This window comes from Ambystoma mexicanum, chromosome 11 (genome assembly GCF_040938575.1).
Source record: "Ambystoma mexicanum isolate Mex_15411 chromosome 11, UKY_AmexF1_1, whole genome shotgun sequence".
NCBI lineage: Eukaryota > Metazoa > Chordata > Amphibia > Caudata > Ambystomatidae > Ambystoma > Ambystoma mexicanum.
In genome coordinates this window covers 7,874,591-7,890,163 of record NC_090934.1, presented here as the reverse complement: position 1 = coordinate 7,890,163, position 15,573 = coordinate 7,874,591, and the positions used below count along the sequence as shown (strand labels likewise).

Genomic DNA, 15,573 nt, shown 5'->3' with positions numbered 1-15,573 from the left:
CTATAGGAGTGGTGACAGATAACAAGCAATCCGGGATCTGAGTTAGGATGCAGATGGAATTTAAAAGAAGTACTGAACACAACCTGGCAGGATCAAAGAAAGAGGAGGAATAGAAAGAGGACAAGAGGTTTTATTTGAGGACTTGGCTTTCATTGGTTACTTGAATCACATGGTCAGTTTGAAGACCAATGGAGATGGACTACAAAACTCAAAAACTTCATGGTTATTGTAGTTTTTTTTATTAGTTTTGTATTGTTATTCATATTTGTTTTTTCTTTGCTGCTGAACAGTAACGTTTGGAGAAATCATAGGTGTCTTTAATAGAATTATGATTTTCAGTTACGAATGTGTTGAAAATCTGAATTACAGAGTATGATGTAATAACGAAAATGTTGTAATGAAATAAATCGAATTTTTGTTTAAAATGTATGTGGGGAGGGGTTTAGGGCGGTTTTAAAAGCATAGGGAAATGGGGTGTTTGGGGGTCCCCCAAAATAAAATAAAAATGGCTATATTTTTCGTTATAGCATTTCCATTATTACAGCATTCTTTGTAATTGAATTCGTTTTAATGACATGTAACCATAAATACTTGTCCATGTCACCCCATGTTAGCCTCCCAGGGGTGTTTTTCGCATTCTGGTATTTGTAGTTTGGCAGCTTCTTTTACTATAGCGTCACCGGTACCGATAGACTCAGAAGAAAGACAGGTATTTGCCGTGCACCGTCCTCTTTCTATAGCCTCAGGTCGCGCTATCTTTCGAGTCCCCTTTCTCTTTCCGCAGCGTGCAAGTCGTGCCCCGTGCCAGTGACGTCACTGCGGGGTCCGGCGTGACCCGAGCGTGACCTGGACGTAGGCGGAAGTTCCGCTGAGATCCAGTGACAGTGAGAGCCGAGGAGAGGAGAGACAGAGGAGGGGAGAGAAAGAAGGTGAGGGGGAAAAGGGGGAACTGGGGGCGACGAGAGAGAGAGAGAGAGGGAGGGAGGGAGGGAATCCCGGGGCGGAGGCGAGCTGCCAGCAGTCGCAGGAAGGAGGGGGGCGATGGATGGATGGATGAGCAGGAGGGATTCAGAGGCGGGCAGAGAAGGAGCAGAGGGAAGGGGAGACTCCAGCTTAAGTGCAGCCTGAGAGAAGGGGCGAGGGAGAAGAGGAGGGGGACACCTCGTGATGTATAGACAGGGGAAAAGATCTACTAAAGCAAGGGGTGCCAGAGAGGGGGCAGAGTGATGGCACGAGAGCGAGCATAGAGGCAGCAGCAATGAGGACCACTAGGGTGGGGTAGAGAATAGAGGCAGCAGCAATGAGGACCACTGGGGTGGGATAGAGAAGAGGCAGCAGCAATGAGGACCACTGGGGTGGGATAGAGAAGAGGCAGCAGCAATGAGGACCACTGGGGTGGGGTAGAGAGTAGAGGGAGCAGCAATGAGGACCACTGGGGTGGGATACAGAATAGAGGCAGCAGCAATGAGGACCACTGGGGTGGGGTAGAGAATAGAGGCAGCAGCAATGGGGACCACTGGGGTGGGGTAGAGAGTAGAGGGAGCAGCAATGAGGACCACTGGGATGGGGTAGAGAATAGAGGCAGCAGCAACGAGGACCACTGGGGTGGGGTAGAGAATAGAGGCAGCAGCAATGAGGACCACTGGGGTGGGGTAGAGAATAGTGGCAGCAGCAATGAGGACCACTGGGGTGGGATAGAGAATAGTGGCAGCAGCAATGAGGACCACTGGGATGGGATAGAGAATAGAGGCAGCAGCAACGAGGACCACTGGGGTGGGGTAGAGAATAGAGGCAGCAGCAATGAGGACCACTGGGGTGGGGTAGAGAATAGAGGCAGCAGCAATGAGGACCACTGGGGTGGGGTAGAGAATAGAGGCAGCAGCAATGAGGACCACTGGGGTGGGGTAGAGAATAGAGGCAGCATCAGTGAGGACCACTGGGGTGGGATACAGAATAGAGGCAGCAGCAATGAGGACCACTGGGGTGGGATAGAGAAGAGGCAGCAGCAATGAGGACCACTGGGGTGGGATACAGAAGAGGCAGCAGCAATGAGGACCACTGGGGTGGGATAGATAAGAGGCAGCAGCAATGAGGACCACTGGGGTGGGATAGAGAAGAGGCAGCAGCAATGAGGACCACTGGGGTGGGGTAGAGAATAGAGGCAGCATCAGTGAGGACCACTGGGGTGGGATACAGAATAGAGGCAGCAGCAATGAGGACCACTGGGGTGGGATAGAGAAGAGGCAGCAGCAATGAGGACCACTGGGGTGGGATACAGAAGAGGCAGCAGCAATGAGGACCACTGGGGTGGGGTAGAGAATAGAGGGAGCAGCAATGAGGACCACTGGGGTGGGATACAGAAGAGGCAGCAGCAATGAGGACCACTGGGGTGGGGTAGAGAATAGAGGGAGCAGCAATGAGGACCACTGGGGTGGGATACAGAAGAGGCAGCAGCAATGAGGACCACTGGGGTGGGGTAGAGAATAGAGGGAGCAGCAATGAGGACCACTGGGGTGGGATACAGAAGAGGCAGCAGCAATGAGGACCACTGGGGTGGGGTAGAGAATAGAGGCAGCAGCAATGAGGACCACTGGGGTGGGATAGAGAATAGTGGCAGCAGCAATGAGGACCACTGGGATGGGGTAGAGAATAGAGGCAGCAGCAACGAGGACCACTGGGGTGGGGTAGAGAATAGAGGCAGCAGCAACGAGGACCACTGGGGTGGGGTAGAGAATAGTGGCAGCAGCAATGAGGACCACTGGGATGGGGTAGAGAATAGAGGCAGCAGCAACGAGGACCACTGGGGTGGGGCAGAGAATAGAGGCAGCAGCAATGGGGACCACTGGGGGGGATACAGAATAGAGGCAGCAGCAACAAGGACCACTGGGGTGGGGTAGAGAATAGAGGCAGCAGCAATGAGGACCACTGGGGTGGGATAGAGAAGAGGCAGCAGCAATGAGGACCACTGGGGTGGGGTAGAGAGTAGAGGGAGCAGCAATGAGGACCACTGGGGTGGGATAGAGAAGAGTGGCAGCAGCAATGAGGATAACTGGGGGGGGATACAGAATAGAGGCAGCAGCAATGAGGACCACTGGGATGGGGTAGAGAATAGAGGCGGCAGCAACGAGGACCACTGGGGTGGGGTAGAGAATAGAGGCAGCAGCAATGAGGACCACTGGGGTGGGGTAGAGAATAGAGGCAGCAGCAATGAGGACCACTGGGGTGGGATAGAGAATAGTGGCAGCAGCAATGAGGACCACTGGGGTGGGATAGAGAATAGTGGCAGCAGCAATGAGGACCACTGGGATGGGGTAGAGAATAGAGGCAGCAGCAACGAGGACCACTGGGGTGGGGTAGAGAATAGAGGCAGCAGCAATGGGGACCACTGGGGGGGATACAGAATAGAGGCAGCAGCAACGAGGACCACTGGGGTGGGGTAGAGAATAGAGGCAGCAGCAATGAGGACCACTGGGGTGGGATAGAGAAGAGGCAGCAGCAATGAGGACCACTGGGGTGGGGTAGAGAGTAGAGGGAGCAGCAATGAGGACCACTGGGGTGGGATAGAGAATAGTGGCAGCAGCAATGAGGACCACTGGGGGGGGATACAGAATAGAGGCAGCAGCAATGAGGACCACTGGGATGGGGTAGAGAATAGAGGCAGCAGCAACGAGGACCACTGGGGTGGGGTAGAGAATAGAGGCAGCAGCAATGAGGACCACTGGGGTGGGGTAGAGAATAGTGGCAGCAGCAATGAGGACCACTGGGGTGGGATAGAGAATAGTGGCAGCAGCAATGAGGACCACTGGGATGGGATAGAGAATAGAGGCAGCAGCAACGAGGACCACTGGGGTGGGGTAGAGAATAGAGGCAGCAGCAATGAGGACCACTGGGGTGGGGTAGAGAATAGAGGCAGCAGCAATGAGGACCACTGGGGTGGGGTAGAGAATAGAGGCAGCAGCAATGAGGACCACTGGGGTGGGGTAGAGAATAGAGGCAGCAGCAATGAGGACCACTGGGGTGGGATACAGAATAGAGGCAGCAGCAATGAGGACCACTGGGGTGGGATACAGAATAGAGGCAGCAGCAATGAGGACCACTGGGGTGGGATACAAATAGAGGCAGCAGCAATGAGGACCACTGGGGTGGGATAGAGAATGGAGGCGGCAGCAATGAGGACCACTGGGGTGGGATAGAGAATAGAGGCGGCAGCAATGAGGACCACTGGGGTGGGGTAGAGAATAGAGGCGGCAGCAATGAGGACCACTGGGGTGGGATAGAGAATAGAGGCAGCAGCAATGAGGACCACTGGGGGGGATAGAATAGAGGCAGCAGCAATGAGGACCACTGGGGTGGGGTAGAGAATAGAGGCAGCAGCAATGAGGACCACTGGGGTGGGGTAGAGAATAGAGGCAGCAGCAATGAGGACCACTGGGGTGGGATACAGAATAGAGGCAGCAGCAATGAGGACCACTAGGGTGGGGTAGAGAATAGAGGCAGCAGCAATGAGGACCACTGGGGTGGGATAGAGAAGAGGCAGCAGCAATGAGGACCACTGGGGTGGGATAGAGAAGAGGCAGCAGCAATGAGGACCACTGGGGTGGGGTAGAGAGTAGAGGGAGCAGCAATGAGGACCACTGGGGTGGGATACAGAATAGAGGCAGCAGCAATGAGGACCACTGGGGTGGGGTAGAGAATAGAGGCAGCAGCAATGGGGACCACTGGGGTGGGGTAGAGAGTAGAGGGAGCAGCAATGAGGACCACTGGGATGGGGTAGAGAATAGAGGCAGCAGCAACGAGGACCACTGGGGTGGGGTAGAGAATAGAGGCAGCAGCAATGAGGACCACTGGGGTGGGGTAGAGAATAGTGGCAGCAGCAATGAGGACCACTGGGGTGGGATAGAGAATAGTGGCAGCAGCAATGAGGACCACTGGGATGGGATAGAGAATAGAGGCAGCAGCAACGAGGACCACTGGGGTGGGGTAGAGAATAGAGGCAGCAGCAATGAGGACCACTGGGGTGGGGTAGAGAATAGAGGCAGCAGCAATGAGGACCACTGGGGTGGGGTAGAGAATAGAGGCAGCAGCAATGAGGACCACTGGGGTGGGGTAGAGAATAGAGGCAGCATCAGTGAGGACCACTGGGGTGGGATACAGAATAGAGGCAGCAGCAATGAGGACCACTGGGGTGGGATAGAGAAGAGGCAGCAGCAATGAGGACCACTGGGGTGGGATACAGAAGAGGCAGCAGCAATGAGGACCACTGGGGTGGGATAGATAAGAGGCAGCAGCAATGAGGACCACTGGGGTGGGATAGAGAAGAGGCAGCAGCAATGAGGACCACTGGGGTGGGGTAGAGAATAGAGGCAGCATCAGTGAGGACCACTGGGGTGGGATACAGAATAGAGGCAGCAGCAATGAGGACCACTGGGGTGGGATAGAGAAGAGGCAGCAGCAATGAGGACCACTGGGGTGGGATACAGAAGAGGCAGCAGCAATGAGGACCACTGGGGTGGGGTAGAGAATAGAGGGAGCAGCAATGAGGACCACTGGGGTGGGATACAGAAGAGGCAGCAGCAATGAGGACCACTGGGGTGGGGTAGAGAATAGAGGGAGCAGCAATGAGGACCACTGGGGTGGGATACAGAAGAGGCAGCAGCAATGAGGACCACTGGGGTGGGGTAGAGAATAGAGGGAGCAGCAATGAGGACCACTGGGGTGGGATACAGAAGAGGCAGCAGCAATGAGGACCACTGGGGTGGGGTAGAGAATAGAGGCAGCAGCAATGAGGACCACTGGGGTGGGATAGAGAATAGTGGCAGCAGCAATGAGGACCACTGGGATGGGGTAGAGAATAGAGGCAGCAGCAACGAGGACCACTGGGGTGGGGTAGAGAATAGAGGCAGCAGCAACGAGGACCACTGGGGTGGGGTAGAGAATAGTGGCAGCAGCAATGAGGACCACTGGGATGGGGTAGAGAATAGAGGCAGCAGCAACGAGGACCACTGGGGTGGGGCAGAGAATAGAGGCAGCAGCAATGGGGACCACTGGGGGGGATACAGAATAGAGGCAGCAGCAACAAGGACCACTGGGGTGGGGTAGAGAATAGAGGCAGCAGCAATGAGGACCACTGGGGTGGGATAGAGAAGAGGCAGCAGCAATGAGGACCACTGGGGTGGGGTAGAGAGTAGAGGGAGCAGCAATGAGGACCACTGGGGTGGGATAGAGAAGAGTGGCAGCAGCAATGAGGATAACTGGGGGGGGATACAGAATAGAGGCAGCAGCAATGAGGACCACTGGGATGGGGTAGAGAATAGAGGCGGCAGCAACGAGGACCACTGGGGTGGGGTAGAGAATAGAGGCAGCAGCAATGAGGACCACTGGGGTGGGGTAGAGAATAGAGGCAGCAGCAATGAGGACCACTGGGGTGGGATAGAGAATAGTGGCAGCAGCAATGAGGACCACTGGGGTGGGATAGAGAATAGTGGCAGCAGCAATGAGGACCACTGGGATGGGGTAGAGAATAGAGGCAGCAGCAACGAGGACCACTGGGGTGGGGTAGAGAATAGAGGCAGCAGCAATGGGGACCACTGGGGGGGATACAGAATAGAGGCAGCAGCAACGAGGACCACTGGGGTGGGGTAGAGAATAGAGGCAGCAGCAATGAGGACCACTGGGGTGGGATAGAGAAGAGGCAGCAGCAATGAGGACCACTGGGGTGGGGTAGAGAGTAGAGGGAGCAGCAATGAGGACCACTGGGGTGGGATAGAGAATAGTGGCAGCAGCAATGAGGACCACTGGGGGGGGATACAGAATAGAGGCAGCAGCAATGAGGACCACTGGGATGGGGTAGAGAATAGAGGCAGCAGCAACGAGGACCACTGGGGTGGGGTAGAGAATAGAGGCAGCAGCAATGAGGACCACTGGGGTGGGGTAGAGAATAGTGGCAGCAGCAATGAGGACCACTGGGGTGGGATAGAGAATAGTGGCAGCAGCAATGAGGACCACTGGGATGGGATAGAGAATAGAGGCAGCAGCAACGAGGACCACTGGGGTGGGGTAGAGAATAGAGGCAGCAGCAATGAGGACCACTGGGGTGGGGTAGAGAATAGAGGCAGCAGCAATGAGGACCACTGGGGTGGGGTAGAGAATAGAGGCAGCAGCAATGAGGACCACTGGGGTGGGGTAGAGAATAGAGGCAGCAGCAATGAGGACCACTGGGGTGGGATACAGAATAGAGGCAGCAGCAATGAGGACCACTGGGGTGGGATACAGAATAGAGGCAGCAGCAATGAGGACCACTGGGGTGGGATACAAATAGAGGCAGCAGCAATGAGGACCACTGGGGTGGGATAGAGAATGGAGGCGGCAGCAATGAGGACCACTGGGGTGGGATAGAGAATAGAGGCGGCAGCAATGAGGACCACTGGGGTGGGGTAGAGAATAGAGGCGGCAGCAATGAGGACCACTGGGGTGGGATAGAGAATAGAGGCAGCAGCAATGAGGACCACTGGGGGGGATAGAATAGAGGCAGCAGCAATGAGGACCACTGGGGTGGGGTAGAGAATAGAGGCAGCAGCAATGAGGACCACTGGGGTGGGGTAGAGAATAGAGGCAGCAGCAATGAGGACCACTGGGGTGGGATACAGAATAGAGGCAGCAGCAATGAGGACCACTGGGGAGGGATAGAGAATAGAGGCAGCAGCAATGGGGACCACTGGGGGGGGGATACAGAATAGAGGCAGCAGCAACGGGGACCACTGGGGTGGGGTAGAGAATAGAGGCAGCAGCAATGAGGACCACTGGGGTGGGATACAGAATAGAGGCAGCAGCAATGAGGACCACTGGGGTGGGATACAGAATAGAGGCAGCAGCAATGAGGACCACTGGGGAGGGATAGAGAATAGAGGCAGCAGCAATGAGGACCACTGGGGAGGGATAGAGAATGGAGGCAGCAGCAATGGGGACCACTGGGGTGGGATAGAGAATAGAGGCAGCAGCAATGAGGACCACTGGGGTGGGGTAGAGAATAGAGGCAGCAGCAATGAGGACCACTGGGGTGGGATACAGAATAGAGGCAGCAGCAATGAGGACCACTGGGGGGGATACAGAATAGAGGCAGCAGCAATGGGGACCACTGGGGTGGGATACAGAATAGAGGCGGCAGCAATGAGGACCACTGGGGTGGGGTAGAGAATAGAGGCAGCAGCAATGGGGACCACTGGGGTGGGATACAGAATAGAGGCAGCAGCAATGAGGACCACTGGGGAGGGATAGAGAATAGAGGCAGCAGCAATGGGGACCACTGGGGGGGATACAGAATAGAGGCAGCAGCAATGGGGACCACTGGGGTGGGATAGAGGATGGAGGCAGCAGCAACGAGGACCACTGGGGAGGGATACAGAATAGAGGCAGCAGCAACGAGGACCACTGGGGAGGGATAGAGAATAGAGGCAGCAGCAATGGGGACCACTGGGGGGGGATACAGAATAGAGGCAGCAGCAATGAGGACCACTGGGGTGGGATAGAGAATAGAGGCAGGAGCAATGAGGACCACTGGGGTGGGGTAGAGAATAGAGGCGGCAGCAATGAGGACCACTGGGGTGGGGTAGAGAATAGAGGCGGCAGCAATGAGGACCACTGGGGTGGGATAGAGAATAGAGGCGGCAGCAATGAGGACCACTGGGGGGGATAGAATAGAGGCAGCAGCAATGAGGACCACTGGGGTGGGGTAGAGAATAGAGGCAGCAGCAATGAGGACCACTGGGGTGGGATACAGAATAGAGGCAGCAGCAATGAGGACCACTGGGGAGGGATAGAGAATAGAGGCAGCAGCAATGGGGACCACTGGGGGGGGGATACAGAATAGAGGCAGCAGCAACGGGGACCACTGGGGTGGGGTAGAGAATAGAGGCAGCAGCAATGAGGACCACTGGGGTGGGATACAGAATAGAGGCAGCAGCAATGAGGACCACTGGGGTGGGATACAGAATAGAGGCAGCAGCAATGAGGACCACTGGGGAGGGATAGAGAATAGAGGCAGCAGCAATGAGGACCACTGGGGAGGGATAGAGAATGGAGGCAGCAGCAATGGGGACCACTGGGGTGGGATAGAGAATAGAGGCAGCAGCAATGAGGACCACTGGGGTGGGGTAGAGAATAGAGGCAGCAGCAATGAGGACCACTGGGGTGGGATACAGAATAGAGGCAGCAGCAATGAGGACCACTGGGGGGGATACAGAATAGAGGCAGCAGCAATGGGGACCACTGGGGTGGGATACAGAATAGAGGCGGCAGCAATGAGGACCACTGGGGTGGGGTAGAGAATAGAGGCAGCAGCAATGGGGACCACTGGGGTGGGATACAGAATAGAGGCAGCAGCAATGAGGACCACTGGGGAGGGATAGAGAATAGAGGCAGCAGCAATGGGGACCACTGGGGGGGATACAGAATAGAGGCAGCAGCAATGAGGACCACTGGGGTGGGATAGAGGATGGAGGCAGCAGCAACGAGGACCACTGGGGAGGGATACAGAATAGAGGCAGCAGCAACGAGGACCACTGGGGAGGGATAGAGAATAGAGGCAGCAGCAATGGGGACCACTGGGGGGGGATACAGAATAGAGGCAGCAGCAATGAGGACCACTGGGGTGGGATAGAGAATAGAGGCAGGAGCAATGAGGACCACTGGGGTGGGGTAGAGAATAGTGGCAGCAGCAATGAGGATCACTGGGGTGGGATAGAGAATAGTGGCAGCAGAGGTTGATGATGTCCACTGATGAGGAGATTGAGTTTGTGTGCAGGAGTAGCCGGATTTAAGAACAGTAGCTGAAAGACATGGTTTGTTAGGAAAACAAGTTCATTTTAAATTGGTTGTTATAGGCATAGTCTCTTGTATTTATAATGTGCCTGTACACAAGGTGTGTTTCAAGGCGCAACAAGACAAGGGGGGGGGGAGAAGTAGGTGCGCAACGGGGATGAAGAAAAACAAAAAACGGTTCTACTAGGCCTTGTGACATTTGGATTGTGCAAGTGCAGTAACAAGAAGTGCGAGGGGGAGGGTGGGGGCATGCCACTCGGGGAGGAAGGGCCCGTGGGTTAAGCGAGACCAGGGGAGGCCAGTGGACAGGGCAAGGGGAATGCCGGGAGAAGAATATCTACATGCTTAGTGCGAACGATGGGCTGGAGGGCTCAAGGAGTGCAGGGCCAACCAAGCTAATGCAGGGGGACGGAGCCCGGAAGGGCAAGTACAGGCAGGTAGGGGGTGGGCAGGGGAGACCAAGTGAAAGGGCACTGGTCGGGGAGGGCCTGGTGCCCCGTAAGAATCTGAGTGAATCGGGCAGCCAGTCAAGAGAGGCAGAGGGGGGCATTGGAGGGGGAGAGGAAAGGAGGGTCTTGAGAAGCTTCCGTAACTTAAAGAGATCTGGCTCAAGTCTGAGAGGGGCAGGGAGGCCATTCCAAAGGGAGTCACCTGCGCAGGAGAGGGATCCATTTTATTTTTTACATTCATAAATCAAACAGCCCGAAGGCATAGAGGCTCTGTTGCATAGAGAAAAAAACTTTGTTTCCTTAATCTACCCCTGCACCTCCACGCTCTGTTTGGAAAAGCATCAGATCTGCAGAGAGTTGGAGCTTGAAGACTGAAGTGCTCTAGCAGGGAGGTATTTAAGGAAAGAGCGAGTTGGATGTAGCGTTGTCCCAGGTCTCAAAGCCTTGTGGATGATGCAGAGGGCCTTGAACTTGATCCTTGCAGCAACCGGCAGCCAGTGGAGAGCTTTTAGGGCTGTAGGGATGAAGTCCCTGGGCTTGAGGCCAAGGAGAAGTCGTGACCTCCTATTCTGGATAAGTTGAAGGGGCGATGGGATGAGTTGGGAAGGCTGAGGTAGAGGCTGTTGCAGTAGTCCACCCTGGAGAGGACCAGAGCTCTGGAGACATTGTTTCTGGGAGAATGTGAGGAAAGGGAGAATGCCTCAGAGGAGGTGCAGCTGAAAGTGGGCCTTCTTGGCAAGGTCTGTGATGTGAGGAGCGCAGGAGAGAGAGTGGTCAAAGAGGACACCAAGGTTTTTTGCCTCACATGAGGGTGAGGGTAGGGTGCCCCATGGAGGCCAGCCAGAGTGTTGGAGGGAGCTGGAGTCCCAATGTGAAGGCTCTCTGCCTTACTGGCATAAAGGCAGAGATCGTTAGCAGTGCACCATGCCCGAATAGCAGACAGGAATGAGAGAGGAAGAGCCAGAGGAGGGAAGCTTGAAGGAGAGCTGTATGCCGTCTGCATAACAATGGAAGTTGGGATGGAAGGCGGAAATCAAATGGACTAGACAGGCAAGGTAGATGTTGAAAAGCCAAGGCCAGAGGATAGAACCCTGGGGGACACCACAGGTAGCGAGTGAGATGGAGGAGAGAAAAGGGCCCAGTTGAACCTGCGAAGTTCGGTTAGAGAGGAAGGAAGTCACCCAGTCCGGAGCCTGGTCTGTGATGCCGAGGGTATAACAGAGCCGTTTTATAAGCGTGGCATGATCGACCGTATCAAAGGCAGAGGAAAGGTCAAGAGGGGTGAGAATGGAAGGAGAGTTGAAATCGAGATTAGAGAGCAAGTTTTTATGGGTGTTCAGGAGTGCAGTTTCTGTGCCTCTGGCAACTCTGAGGAAAGACTGGTGGCCGTGGAGACAGCTAACAGATTCAGTGTGGTGGATAAGTTGGGAGATGGCCAGATTCTCCAAGAGTTTGCCTAGTAAGGGGTCATGGAGATAAGTGTGTAGTTAGCCGGACAGGAGGGGTCTGCAGATGGCTTTTTGAGGAGAGCGTGCACAAGGGAGTGCTTGAGGTGTAACAGGAAGGATCCTGTGGCAAAGGAGTGAATGCGGAAATCACCAAGGCGGGAGCAAGGGAGACAATGTTGTCCTTGATAGTTCTGGAGGAGCACGGGAGAACCTGTTTGGATGAGAAGCTAACAATAGAGTACAAATAATACTGAGGCCTGAGAAAGCAGAGTAGCGAATAGCTCGCGGCAGACTGGGTATTGTGGGTTGGGGGGAGCTGGCGTCAATGGTCACGTGGATTGAATTTAACCTTTTTTTTTCTCTATAGTGAGGCTGAGTAGTATTACACCATTCATCAATGGTTCTTGAGCGATGACGTTGCACATTGTTTTAGTCTGAGAGTTTGGAATGTGAAATCTTTTCAGGGTGGAAATGGAAGCTATGCTTGTCTGTTGCCTAATAGGTGTGATTTGATTGCATCACTGCATGCTTGTATTTAGAGTTTAGTTTGTATTTTATGGTGTTTTCCTTGTTAGGGTTTTTTCTCTGGTTCATCTCTGATTTTCCGAGGGATGCCTCGGCATACCAAGATTAACTGAGCGCCATTTCCAAAACGATCTTTCAGGCTGTTTAGATCTGGACTGATTAGGATGTAATTAGTGTGAATAATGGATCTGGATATTTCATGAGCTGCGGAGCTGTCAAGGACTGGGCAGTAAGCGTGTTTATTATTGTAGAAAATCAAAATGTTTCCCTGTTTAGTATTCGTAGTGCTCATAGGCCTGGTTATAAATAACGGCTCGGGAGGATGCAGCAAACTTCATCCCCGGTTTCTTTGTCTGGATGTCCTTCCCAGTAGTCGACTCTGTCTTCAGTCCAAGAAGCCTCACCTTTTTAAGCAGGTTTCTCCCATTCATGAACAACCTAGCTGTCACACACACAGCAGGGTGGCTGTCCTGCACTGACAGCCAGCCAATCGGGGCTGAGTGCGTTCAGGTAACTATGGAGACAAAGGGCACCTCCCTCACTTCCTGCCCTTGCAGACACACCGCAGCCAGAGGCGAATGTCAGTACTGCCCGCCAAAGGCAAAACAAACAAAGGGCTTAAACTTGGTTTGGTCCACAGAGTAAAAGCCAAGAAAGACCTCACAAATAGGAAATGGCAAAACAAGAAGACTGGGCCATTTTGACACAATGGTCACCCATGGGTGCTATACTGCATCTGAGTATTCAGCCTGCGGTAGAAAAGAACGTTAGGAGCATTAAACCACTGCCACCAGCCATTTAAAGTAGTGAGTGTAACATAACATGTTTGCATGAGTAAGTAGGAAAAGGGGCTACTAAGTAACCCCTCCCCCTTCCCCCCAGCACTCCACATAAGATGGTGTATGCTGGACATACAAAGTGAAAAGGTAAGTAAAGTCAATTTCACTTTACTATTCTTGGGAACTGTAGTTCACTCAAGAAAAGGTATTTAAACCAGTGACGCTGTATTGAGGGTTCTGTGTCACCATACAAAAAGTAGATGCATATGGAGTTTGTCAGACTCCAAAGACAAAGGAAACCTAATATCCAAATCAGATTAAAACATATGAGAGAGTGAGAAAAAGGGCTCACTCACTCCAGTGTTTAAAATGAAAGTCCAGAAAAAGGGCTGGGGTCTCCTAAAGGTTGAAGGGGATTGGCACAGAAATGAGAATTCTCCCCAACTCGTCCCATCACGCCCGCCCCACCCCCCATACTAGGGGGCAGGACAATTTTATCCACTCCTGGATGAATCTCCTAATCCAGGTGGTCATACTTTCTGTAGAGACCATCAGAATTTTGGTGATTGCACCCTGACATGTGTTCTATAGTGAAATCAAACCCTTGGAGGCTGATTGACCACCGTAACAATTTTGGATTTCCCCCTTCATATGCATTAACCATCTCAAGGGTTGGTGGTCTGTCTGAAGTATGGCCTAAACTTCGAGAGACCACACAATGGTGAAGCACTTGCGTTCAATAGTTGCCCACCTTGTCTTGGTCTTTCAGTTTCCTACGGATGAAGCAGGTGGGATTTTCCCTGCCTTTCTCATCCAGTTGACTCAAAACTGCACCAACCCCTGTATTAGAAGCATCGGCTGTACAATGAAGGATTGGTTGTAGTCGAGAGCTCTCAAGGCTGGAGCTTGACAAAGGGCTTTCTTCAGTCCTTCAAAAGCCTTAGTGCACTCCTCATTCCACCTGACCTTGGGGAATTTGGGTGAGGAAATCACATGCAAGGGAGAAACTATGGTCCCATAGTTCTTTATGAATTTCCTGTAGTACCCAATGATACCTAGAAAGGCTCTCACTTCGGTCTGAGTAGTAGGATTGGCCCAGGCCTGTACAGCCTGTGCTTTGCTAGGTAATAGCCTTATTTCACCCCCTCCTAACTCATGTCCAAGGTAGACCACTTTGCTCTGACCAATTTGACATTTGCTAGCCTTTATTGTCGGATGGGCCTGTTCAAGAGCCTGCAAAACATATCCTATGTGGTCAAGATGTTCTTCCCAAGTGGGGCTGAACACTGCAATGTCATCCAAGTATGCCATACAGAAATCCCCCATCCAATTCAGAACACGATTCATCATCCTCTGAAATGTAGCAGGTGCATTTCTTTTTGGTCCAAAAGGCATAATCTTAAACTGGTAGAGGCTTCCTGGGGTGGAAAATACAGTTTTCTCCTTGGCATTGTCTGTCAGAGCTATTTACGACTGGCCTGAGGTCAGGTCAAATTGACTGAGGAACTTGGCTGAACCAAGTTTGTCCACTAGCTCATCTGTCCTGGGTAAAGGATATGCATCAGTCGTGGTGACTGCATTAAGAGCTCTATAGTCCACACAGAATCTCAACTCTTTGGTTCCTGCTTTTGGCACTAGTACAACTGGACTAGCCCATGGACTGGTAGATGGCTCAATAACCCCAAGATCAAGCCTTTATGTGGGATCTTACATGCTGTAACCCCTCCTTTTGACAGGGAGACTGTCACCAGTGTGACTATCATGGTGGCCCCAAGGGGTCAAGCCTGGTGTCAGTTAGAAGAGGGAGGCAAGCTGATTTAACAGAGCCTTGCACGCCTCCTGTTGCAGAGTCAAATCTGAAGAGTTTTACACCTTCAAATTGTCTCATCTGAGGGTTGTCGCCTGGGATCATCAGGGAGAGGCTCACCCCCTCCTAGTTCTGGTCTGGAAACATAAGCCTTCAGACGCTTAGTGTGGTAGACCCTGGGGATTGCCCAAGTCCACTAAATAATTGACATCTCCAAGTTTACCCACAACCTTGAAGGGTCCAATCCATTTGTCCTCTGCTTTGCAGGTACCATAATCAAAAACAAGCTGGTCTGGAGTAAACTCCACTATGTTGGCCTTCTAGTCATGCAAATGTTTGAGCAGAGCCTGACCTCCTTTCAGGTTATCTGAAGCTTCTGTCATCATGATTGCCATCCTCTTCCTGGGGCCTAGCACATAGTTGGAGACTCTTACTGGCTGTAGGGTAGGAACACTCTCCAACCCTTCCTTTTATCAGGGCCAAAGGGCCTCTGACTGGATGAACATGGAGAAGATCGAAGGGGCTGTACCCAGCCCCTGCTTGAGGGACTTTCTATAAGCATAGAGAAGGCATGGCAGTACAAGGTCCCACTTTCTTCTAAGGGGTTCCTCTAAAGCACCTATTGTGCTCTTCATAGTTCTGTTAAACCTCTCTACCATCCCATTGGTTTGGGGATGGTAGACTGTTGAGAACTGCCACAGTTTTTCCACATGGTCTGCATTCAGTGGGACATAAAATGTCACCCCCTG

At 52.9% G+C, this 15,573-nt stretch overlaps 1 protein-coding gene across 1 annotated transcript in view; it reads left to right on the top strand.

Annotated features, from left to right (window-relative positions):
• The first annotated feature begins 812 nt into the window (after positions 1-812).
• The window catches only part of LYPLA2 (lysophospholipase 2), a 350,809-nt gene continuing 336,048 nt past the window's right edge, over positions 813-15,573 (top strand). The window contains exon 1 of the mRNA XM_069622386.1: positions 813-929. The gene's annotated coding sequence lies outside the window, so the exon portion shown is untranslated. The remainder of the gene's footprint in view (positions 930-15,573) is intronic.